A 12,380-nucleotide genomic window follows, 5' to 3' on the forward strand; every position below is an offset into this window, starting at 1 on the left:
GGAAGAAACCAGTAATCATAATGCTTGAGGAATTAAGGATGTATATGATGGACAAATTGTTCAAATCAAAACTAAAAGGATGGACGCGTGATGTTTCACCTGAAGTAAGACTGAAGTTGAATGAATTGAAGATTAATCAAAGTTTTTGGGAGGTATTGCCAAGTGGACTCCACCAGTTTGAGACTAGTTCAGGAAGTGAAGCCTATGATGTAGATCTACAGAAGAGAACATGCTCATACAGGCTATGGTAACTTAATGGTTATGGGTGTGTTCATTTTGTGGATTCCATTAACTATCTAAATAAAATTAAAAAATATGGAGATGTATGTGGATCTACTTTTTACTAGGGAAATATGTATGGAAACCTAATAGTTCATTTTTTCCACATGAATGGAAGTAATATGTGGCCTGAAACTACCTATATCTGACCTTTACCCCAAAAATAGAAGGATGTATGGAAGACCCAAAACAAAAAGAGTAAGAGATATGAGTGAAAAAGTGGGAAAATATAGAGCGTCAAAGAAAGGTAAGAATATATTATGTAGTTTGTGCAATGGGGAAGTTCATAAAAAGAAGACATATCCAACACTTGACAGACCAAGACCAGTAAAGTTACCATCAAAGAGGGTTAATAGGACTAAGACAACATATGTATCTACCACTTTAGATTCTTATTTATTAATAGGTATGTGTTAAATAATTATGTATTATGTTTGCATGATATGGTCAAATATGGAAACTGGAATGGTAAGCGGAAGTGGCAGTGGAATAGAAGGTGAGGATACACAAGTTATAATGGAGAGTAGGGCTACATAAGTGACAATGGAGAGTGAGACTACACAAGTGACATTGGAGATGAGTAATGGACAAATTTCACAAGTTATCAGGAGAAAAATAAGTGAAAGGATCATTAAGGGCAAATTGGCAAAACAAGTTATAGGAAAGAATGGAGAGGGGGACACTTAAGAAAAACATGTTAATTTAAATTAATGTATGATGCATGGGAGTGCATGGGGATTAATGTATTGTGGAATTAAATGACAAATTTTTATTGTACTAAGAAACATGTTGGTATGCCAACTTTTGAAATATTCTATTATCCTTATTATATGTAATGGCTTGTAGTGACTTGTATATTATTGTATTGTCCTTTTTATTGTCTGCTTTTGCATGTGCATTATCACAAAGTATGAAGTTGTCTTGTGTAGAAATCTTTGTTTTTTGTCCCTTATGTTTATCTTGGTAGATCACACTATGTAAAAGCATGTCACCTGCATGCATCTTTTGACAAACACCATGAATGTATATGAATAAGTAAATTATGTACATTATGGACCATGCAAAGAATAACAATTCATAAAGTAATGGAATTTGTAACAAAATTACATGCATATACATTAAATAATGGAAATAGTCATTAACAAAACACAATTCCCCAAAAGTACATTGCCTAAATACATCTTGAAATACATAACCTTCCTAGAACCTATACATTCCCAAAAAAGTACATTTCCTAAAAATCATCAATCTGAAAACCAGCTTAAAAGCTTCCTAGAATATATACGAACTTCATCAACAACTACATGGACACCCTAAAACAACTTTATATATAGAAACACAACCAAAAGACAAACCATGCCAATCATCATATTCTTTTACATCTTTTTCTTCAGAGTTTCAACTTCAGTTAGCAATTCTTAGATACGAGCATCAACTTATTTACTCGCAGTAGTTATAAGACATTTGTGCTTCTCCACCTTCTTCTACAGTGTAGTCACTTGACTAGTGCTACACGATAAGTCATTAATCCTCAGTTTATATTCCAGATGGTATCCTTATAGTGTTTAGGTAAAGGTGGGTCTATGCACTTGAAAAACTTGTAACTATCGTCTAATATCTACAAAACAAACACATATTAGGTTTTTTTTAGCTAAATGAGGTTGCAAACTAAATGCAATGATCAATTGATTTATGGGTTTATATACACAAATATGAACATCGAAATATTGTTACCTTCAACAAAATAAATAATCAACCTCATAATCAAGGTTTACTGTTCATAAGTTAGGGCTTTTCGACCAAAATGATGGCTTTCTATACAAAAACCTAGACTATTTGGGCAAAATGCTTTCACAAATCGACTATAAAGAAAGAGTAGCATGTCAGAGTAAGCTAAACATTGATTTTGAACAGTTATAGAATCGGCGAGTTGGATTATTAGCCTTAAATGCTTCTCTTTGCTTTGATATCGGTTTATTCATAAGCATGGAGGATTCTCATTGACACGATAAATGGCAAAGTTTATAGATGATTCAAATAAGTTAGATATTCTTAGAAGAAATTGTAAGAGAGAACAAGGTTGTGAGATGTGATCTCTTCAACCGTTTAGTAGCTTGTGTATGAAGCTGAATAGGCACACACCTAGAATCAATAATACAAGTCAACAACAACTTTTATTGGGTAACCTTAGCAGGTAATTTTCGACTTTGATGGGGCCAGAGTTCCAAAATAAACTTTAATGACCAATTAAAACCTAAATCCGAACTTTACTGTGATTTGTGAGGGTAAATTTGTTATTTTAGTTTTTTTTATTTCTGATAGTTGACTGTTATTTTAGATATATCTTTTCCGATTCGTTAAATAGTTGACTGTGAGAGTATACCCTTTAAAAGTATAAGGTACAAGCTTTTCAAACATAAAGTTAAGTCTAATACATAAGATGAGATGAAATAACAAATGACATACCAATATGCGATTATACAAGTCGTTGATGCATGATGTATGCATTGGAGGCTTGTATAATGCAAATGGATAATAACATTTGCTATTTCCTAATTTTTGGATGCGATGGACAACCTTTTAAAGAATGAGGTATAACTTCAAAGCATAGACTACAAAATTTTGTAAGAACGATTATGTGATCTATTTTTTAAGCATAACTTATACAAATCAAATCAAAATAAGGAAAGACTAGATAACTTGTAAAATTTGAAGAAGATAAATTTTATTCTGTCATCTAAGAGAAATACTATAGTTAGGAAATGTGAAAATGAGATTGAAAATTTTCTTAAGGTTTAATTACTCCTAAAACTATTAAATGTGAAAATGAGGTTTAAAAATTTTCTTAAGGTTTAAACACACGGGGCTTGGTCGGGGCCATACAAAATGCAGCCCATAAAGGTTAAATCACAACCCATTTATGGAAATCTCAACAAAATAATGGTTAGACAAAACTGCAAGAATGGTCCTTGTGGTTAGCTTAAAATTGTCATTTTGGTCCAAACAAGATTGGAGGAGTAGCAACAGAGGTCCAAAATTTTCATTTTGTTGTGAGTTTGGTCCAAAATGTTTTAAATTTTTTTATAATGACAAATTTTCCTCTTATTATTTTATTTTTCATTTTTCTTTATTACAACAATTAAAACTAAACCAAAAATAAAATACTTCTATGTATCTCCCTCTCGATGAATGAAAAATGCTTGACTGAAAAAGTCAACATTGGAGACAAGCATTTCTCCTTCCTATCTTCTTCGTCCCCTCCAAACACATATACACACAATTTCTTTTATCCCCTTTAGCATGTGCAAACAAAAACTTTCTTCCTTGTTTAATGCATCTGTTTCTATACCATGTTCTTCGTTTTCAGGGTGGATATCAGAGACGTGACTCGATTTTGGAGATAAGCATTACTTTGGTGACGATATGGCTTGCTTTAATAGGCATCTTCATCTCCATCATGTGCGACTCGTCATAGTAACTCGTCGTCTGAGGAGGAGATTGGAGACGTGAGCTCGCGATTGGTCAAAAAATAGAGACTGGTGCTTGGCGTCGGTGGTGGGGATGAAGAATGTTGTCGAAGAGACGACATAGTCTCACAACTAGTATTTTAAGGCTAGGAAAATTTGTCCATATGTAATTACTTTTGATGTATCTTGTAGCCTTATGTATGATGTTATACATGTTACTCATTCAACAGCAACAATTCGAATCAAAACTCACACGTAAAGCCCTAAACCTAATTCAATGTACTACATTCACTTAACTTAGGGCTTGTAACACTAACTTCCTGGTTGAAACTCTTATTAGACCAGGTTCCTCTTATTGGGCCTAATGGACCAATAAACCCTCAATTTGATTATTTTGGGATAAGAAACCTCATTTCGGCCCTTGTGGACCCAAATTCATTAAGCAATAGTATTTTGGGCCATAAAACTCTTCATGGGCCTTATTAGGCTGAAAACCATTCAATTGTTTTTCATGGGCCGAAAACCCATTCCTTTTACTCATTTGGGCCGAAAAAGAGTATGAGAGCCCAATGGGCTGCAAAACTTATTTTTAGGCTACACAAATTCGGTTGATAAGCAAATATGTGCCAAACATCCAAATTTCTTTCCTTTCCTCACCTAATTCTCGATTTTAATTAAAAAAAAATTAAAATTAGTGACCCCTCCTTATTGCATGGACGATATCCATGCAATTAACCTCCCGCACATCTAGAAAATCCCATACTTCTATGAAAGCTCTCCTCTTTCTTTTCTCTTCTTAATCTCGACAGAGAACACCCACCATCACCCTCATTTTTCCACTTCAAACTCACAAAAATCTTCTCATATCTCTCTCAAGAATACAAAGCAATCTTTCGCTTTTCCTCTTCTAAAACCGTGGGTAAGTGGGTTAGCTCAAGAAGATCACTTCAAGCTTCACATTCTTGGTAAGTTACTTCATATTCAATTTGTTAAACTTCATCTTTATGCTAAGATATTTCCTCAAAACAACACTATTCTCATGTTTATGCTCATAGCGTCAACTTATCTTCAAAGATCTTCTCAAAGGAACACTCCAAGGCCGAAAACACATTCATCCTCTTTCATTTCTTCATCAAAACCAAATCCATCACTAATGTGAGCTTCATACCCCCCTTGTTTTCCGTTTACTATGTTTTGGGGGAAAATACAAGTTAGTTTTGTGTTAGATTTAAGTATTTATGCATGCTTGTGTGTATTTTCATGACATGTTGTGCAAATATGTTATGAATATGTGTAAAACCCTCATAAACTCGATATATCCTTCAAGACTTGAAGATCTTAGGAAAAACAAGTTACTATTGTAACTCAATATGTTGTTGAAAGGTAAAACATGTTAAAGGGTACTTGAAAACTAAAGAAAGCCTAATGAGGGGTCATATTTGACAAATAAACAAAAAGTGATCCCTTTATGAGACTCACATTTTTTAAAGGACCACAAGAGTCATTTTTTGTTAAAATGGGTTTTTATAACATTCACGATTTTGTAGGGGTCAAAAGTGTTATTTTTTACAAAGAAATGGGTTTCTTTTGGGCCTTCATGGTTTTAATGGGCTAAATTGCTCATTTTTCATAACAAGGGGTCTTATTTGGAAATTTACGGTTTTATGTGCCTAAAATGTAATTTTTGGCCTTTATGGACTAAATTTGTCATTTCTATAAATGGGCCTAGGATGTCGTTTCTAACAAAAATGGGCTGAAAATGACATTTCTATCAAATATGGACTTAAAATGTAAATTTTGACAAAAAGAGGACCTTTATTGTAAACTTCACTTTTGTTGGGACAAAATTTTCAATTTTTAATAAACATTGACTATTTATGTCATTTTGGAAGTATTTGAGCTAAATCAAGCATTTTGATAACAAACGAACTAATTACATCATTTTTACTCTAATTGGGCCCCGTATACTCTTTACACGATTATTGGGTCCGTTAGACTTTTTACATGATTATTGGGCATGTTATACTCAATTACATGTTTATCGGGCTTCGTATACTCATTTCATGTTTATTGGGCCTTATAGGCCCATTGATTTTCTTATTAGGCCTCACGACACATTTTATGTTAATCGGGCTAATAACAAACAATACTTAACTGTTTGATAAAAACAAATGATATTTAATCACCAATGTTTTGTAATCAAACACATACTCAAAACATTTTTTTAAAGCGGTAAATAATGTGATACACTGTTCGCATGGATTTAGTTATGGCTCCTGTGAGACGCGTTTTCACGCGTACCTACCTAGTGTACAGCCTTAAGTCTTGTAGTTATAATTATAGTCTCTTGGTGGGAGAGCAAGAGTTTGTGTATAGATCTGTACGAGGTTGACAACCCCACACTTAAGTTGTTCGCTACAGCCAGACTAGACCAGTCTAGGATGACAAATGTCTTACCTTAAACAAGCAACGCCTGAAGAACGTCATGGCATGCATATCAGTCACATCAAGTATGGTTATAATGACTCACATAGAGATTAACAACCCAATAAATTTATGGAATACATATACTATACTTTTGATACACGTACGAGCTATTCATTTCTACAACACTCGGGTCTTATGGTTTAAAGACTACAACTCTTTTACAGACAGAAAATATCGGATTTTCTGGGAAACAAACACTGTACATTACATTTTACTTATAACAGAAAATATAAGATTTTCTGGAATTCTCTCTTTATATTTTTTTCAAAAATATGAACACACATGCTATAATACAAGATTTGAAACAAAACTCTCAAACCATTTTTACGGAAAATATCGGATTTTCTGGTGTTTACAAATGATACAAAACTATTCATACAAACATGCTTATGAACTCACCAACATTATATGTGTTGACGTTTTCAGAATAACTTGTATTCTCATGGAATCGTTAAGTAGGTTGGTCATCAAGAATATGTGGACTTTTGCTGTATTTTTGTTGCATCATACATTTAATATTTTGGAATGTAACTTCTGTGAAGAAATACAATGATGTAAAACCTTGGATGTTGTATTACTGAATGTGTGATGATGATGTTGTATTTGATTCATTTATATACATTGTGATGATATTACAAGATGAAGTCACCCGCCCCTAGACGTTTCCGTCGTTCTGGTTCAGGGGTGCGACAGATTGGTATCAGAGCGATGTTAATAGTGAACTGGCATATCTAATCATACAAGATATGCAACTATAATACAATGAAACTAAAATACTCTGAACAAAAATAAAATGCATACCTATGTGTGCATTTTAGGGTACTGTCATGAAAAGAACCAATAAAAGTCTTTGGAGGAATTGAACATCGCAGTTAAACCCAGACACTTATGTAGTCGTATTGGGGGTAAATATAGGATCACCTATATTTATTCAAAATATGACCAGTTTGTGTTTGGGAATGACCATGTTGGGAAATGAATCTAGAAACTTACCAACCTCATATCCAAAAAGTTTTAAACTCAAACATAAACAATTAAAATACTATAGGAGCGTTTAGGAATATCATATAACCGTCGCACATACACTTTCTACATGCTTCTCACGCCTCCATGTCTGCACAGGCACCATGGCTAAAATTCCACAAGGCGACCTCTACTACTAGGCCTTAGTGGCCAATAGATGGATTGAAGGAGAACCAAAAATGGCTCAAGAAGGAAATCCAGAAGCAAGACCTGAAGAGTATATGGAGCTGGATTATAAAGATCTGACAAGGAGTCAGAGAAAGGAGAAGGCATTAAGGAAACGCCTAGAGAACTCTACTATTCAGGAATCACACCAGACCAGCACGCAGTGCGGGGGAGCACTACTGACCATATACGCTCTCTAGAGGAGGAACTAGCCAACCTAAAGCAACGACTCGTTGCGGCTAAAGCTAGGGCAGTTCGAGCAGAGCAAAAGGAGGATGAGATCACTCATGAGATGAGTGAATTGGTCGAGCTTCTGGTACGTCACTTTGGCATCTGAGTATCACCACCCCTATCGATAGGACTCTCTCTTTTCATGTACTATTTTATGTAGGATCGACTCTACGATTAAGTGACTACACTACTTATAGAGTCATTATGCTAGCTGATTTTCTACTTTCTATGTATTGTACGCCTTCATAAGGCGAATTTTCATGTATTGTACTATGAAGTTTATCACTAATGAAATGCTATACATTTTATTTGTGATGTTGTTATCTGCTATGTGTTCTATTTTCCTTGTTTCGTGATATTGTATGTGTTGGATTAGTGTCTAAGTCCATAACTATTTTGGTATGTACTTGACCCGATGGTGCATGGTCCTTTTGGGTTGCCTTCACCAAAGCAACTTGATAGGATGAATTATGGAGAGTAAGGATTAAATATGATTTATTAATATATTATGGGAATAATATATTAAAGGAGAAATCATATTGTTTAATTAATATTAGTCAATAATTAATTGGTAATTAGTTTTGTGACTAAAAGAGATTAATTAAACTTAAGGGACTGGAATTGTAATTATAAGATAATTGCAATTTGGGCCATGGATTGCCTTGTATTAAGGGATGGACGAATTCTAATGGGAAACCCATAAGGAAATCGTCCATGGGCTTAATAAAAGGAGTCTATGGGTTGCTTAGGGCTTAAGCATCCAAATTAGGGTTTCCTTGTTAGATAACCCTAATAGCCCAACTATATAAAGACCCCTTAAGGCTCAAAAACGTGGCTAAGCTTCTTGTGAGGGTTTACACACGTTTTTGGCAGCCTCCAACCTCTCTCCTCTTCATCCTCTTGCTTATGGTGTTTGTGAGCCATTAGAGGAGTGACACTTGTGACTCTAAGCCTTCCAAAGTTAATACAAGGAGATTTGGGGTTGTTATTGCTACATAACAATCAAGGTATGATCTTAAACCCAATTACATATTAATATGATTACTTGTATGCTAGAATTAGGGTTTATAGTCTTGGATTCAAAGCATGTACAATAGAGAAACCTAGATCCAAGCATTAGGGTTTGTATGAGCACATAGGATGTCTTATGACCAAAACCCATCAGTATGAACTCACTTATATGCACAACCGAACCACCGAAACCATCATATGCCGAGGTAACCCAAAACCACAGACTACTATGTACTCACCATCTTTCTGTTCCATGACAGAAGATTCCTCAAAGACTGATACGCAGAAACAACAACACGGCACAACCATCATTACCGCCTCCGCCGGAGGTATAGTCTGTTGCATTCCAGGCAATAATATCGGTTGCGGTCACCGCATCATTGGCTCATATTCATAATGGAAACAATGGAGGTGGAAATGGTCAAGGAACTGGAAACTCAAACAAAGGAATGAACCAAGGGCCTGCAAAATTTTGCATATACAAAGATTTCTCAAATGCCAAACCTCGAATATTTAATGGAACTAGTGGCGTGATAACCTTGAAGCGCTAGATTCAAAACACCGAGTCTATCTTTTAAATATGCGAATATCTGGAAGAAAACAAAGTGAAGTTCGCAGCCTGCACATTTGTTGACCAAGCCCTATCCTGGTGGAATGGTCATGACCTTGTCGGTTGCAAACGCTATGCCTTGGGGAGAACTTAAAGAGATGTTGATGGCAGAATATTGTCCCCGTGGGAAGTACAGAAACTAGAACAAGAATTATGGAACCTCACAGTGCAAAACTCATACATCAAGGATTACATCTCAAGGTTAAGTGAATTATCCCTTCTGTGTCCAGGTATGATCACTTCAGAGAGAAAAAAGATTGAGCGGCTTATTTGGGGATTAACTTCCCCAATCCAAGGAAACATGATTGTAGCAAACTATGAGACTTTTGACAATGCAAAAAGGCAAGCTCAGAAGCTTTATGATCACGGCAACAAGAAAGGTGCCAAAACTGCTGAGACTGAGGCCAAGAAGGAAGGGAATAACAAGAAGAATGTGGATAATAAACAAAAGGGGAGATAGAACCAGGGATCCTCTAAAAAGCAGCAAACCGTAGCAGTCCATGCTACTACCGCCCAAGTTGCACCGGCACCAGCTCCTCCAACCTCATCTGCGCAAACTACTACCAGGCCATACTCGGGAACCTTACCAAAATGTAACAAATGCAACTACCGTAACAATGGCGAGTGTAGAGAAATGCAGTGTACCAATTGCAACTGTAAGGGGCACACCGCCTGGTACTGCAGATCTCAACCCCAACAGAACCAACAACAACAACAACAACAACAATAACAACGCCGAGGCCAGTCATACTTGCTATGGATGTGGAGGAACTGGCCATTTTAGGCGAAACTAACCTAAAGCCAACACTCAGGGTGCAGGAGGATCAGGAAGGATCATAACTTTGGGACAAGGGGAGGCAGTTCAAGACCCAACGGTTGTTACTGGTACGTTTCCCCTCAACAACACTTACGCATGCATTTTATTCGATAGTGGGGCTGAGCGGAATTTTGTGAGTAATTAATTCAAACACCTACTAAACCAACAACCCCAAAAGCTAATCGAAACCTTCACGTTAGAAGATATGCTTCGAGCTTGAGTAATAGATTTTGGCAAGGCATGGGATACCCACGTGCCCCTAATCGAGTTCTCGTACAACAACAGCTATCACACGAACATTAAGGTGGCTCCTTTCGAAGCTTTGTATGGTCGGAAATGCAGATCACCTCTTTGTTGGTCTGAGGTGGGAGACACTCAGCTAGCAAGAGGACAAACACCGAACAACACTCAAATCAGGGCACGACTCCAAGCATCGCGAGACCGACAAAAGAGTTATGTTGATAAACGACGCAAGCCTCTAGAACTTCAATTCGGAGATAGAGTGTTATTAAAGGTCTCTCTCTGGAAAAGGATGATCTGATTTGGGAAGCGGGGAAAACCAAAACCCACAATACAACGGGCCATTCGAGGTCCTTGCCAGGATCGGTCCGGTAGCCTACAAACTACAACTACCCTCAGAACTTATGTTTCTGTATTGACGATGACATCCCAAATATTTTAAAATGAATATATAAATACTTTTCTTCGGAAATGCTTTGATAACGTATTTATCATCTTTTACTGGGAACAAATTCCGCAATATTTGTATTAAAAGAGGTACTCTGATTTTTATAAAGCATAAACAAAATCGGTCTTTTCTGGTCGTGAAAATGGGGATGTCACACTTTGCAACATCCTTCAAGTCTTTGAGATCTAAAGCAAATGTGGATAGCTAATTTTTCACCCTTTTCTCGTTATTTCTATCAACGTCTTGAATAGCATCATGAAGACGGTCTTCTTGACGTTTGAGCATAAGATCAACTTCCAAACTCAATAACTAATGTGTCCCTCCTCCATCAGCTTGAATTTGTAAGAGAGAATTAAGCTTTCGATTCAGGATCTTAAACCGTTTGCATGTAAGAATCATATTATCTGGAATTTCCTCGTCTTCTTGATCAAAATGAATATCTTCAAAAGTCCCACCGAAGATATTCTCATCATCATCGGATGGAGTTGGAGGGTTTTCATAAGTAACAGGTGGATCGGTAGTTTTTAAAGAGAATAAGGAAGTAATTGGTTGATTAAGAATAGTATCAAAAGTAGGTGAGTTGGGATCAACAGAAGTAGTGACAAATGAAGGTAATTTGGTGGAAGTGTCAATGTTTGAAGTCCCGAAGATAGAAGAAATAATAATAGGAGTACCTTGAGGGTGTGAAGTTTCGACATTAGACACCAAAGGTAGAGAAACAAAAATTGGTGCTATTGTTGACAATTGCTAAGAAACAACAATCATTTCGACAGATGATTTTTCTAGAGAGTTTGCCACCGGAGGATCCATAACAACTTATTCTTTCGTAGATTCGTCATTAATCACCAACTTGTGAAGTTTCTTTTTCTGCTTATTTGAAATATGTTTAGCCATATCTTCAGCCTTTCTTTTCTTTGTAGATGGAGAAACGGGAACAGGAACTTCACGAAGCACCACACCTTTTCGTGTAACATGTGGCTTGCGAATCATCAAAGGAGAAAAACTAGGAGACCTTTCCGAAGAACTTCTTGACTTATGAGCTATCTTCTTGATTCGCTTGAACACCCATGTTTTCGAAGGAACCACTTCATTTGTAGGATCAACAGACACTGGTTCAGTTAGTCCACAGGCTTCGAAACAACAACACCTTCAGTTTGTGTCTTATTTGGAGACTTAGAGCTTTTCTTCTCCTGAATTGGTTTCGAAGGACAATCCTCAACCTTCTTTGATCTCTGGGATCGTTTGGAAGAACCCTCATCAGATCGAGATAATAGAACACCAGTCTCGATTGATGGATTGATAGTTTGCAAGTAAGCTTTTAATACATAATTCTAAGGTTCCACCTTTTTGAGCATTCCATCAGGAATCCTAGCAACATTAGGAAATTCCTCTGCATTATCTTCAACTTATTTTGGAAAATTGTACTTCAGAAACTCTGCTTTTTCCTCATCATTGGGTACCAAAATCACTTCCTTCTCATATGCAAAATGAAGAATCAGACTCCAGTATCTTGCACAAGAAATCCCATTAACAACATTAGTGTTTTCAACACTCTTCAGAAATTCCTTCCACATATGTGTAGCATAATCAACTACAATATCA

This window comes from Lactuca saligna, chromosome 9 (assembly GCF_052625555.1).
Source record: "Lactuca saligna cultivar CGN05327 chromosome 9, ASM5262555v1, whole genome shotgun sequence".
Lineage (NCBI taxonomy): Eukaryota > Viridiplantae > Streptophyta > Magnoliopsida > Asterales > Asteraceae > Lactuca > Lactuca saligna.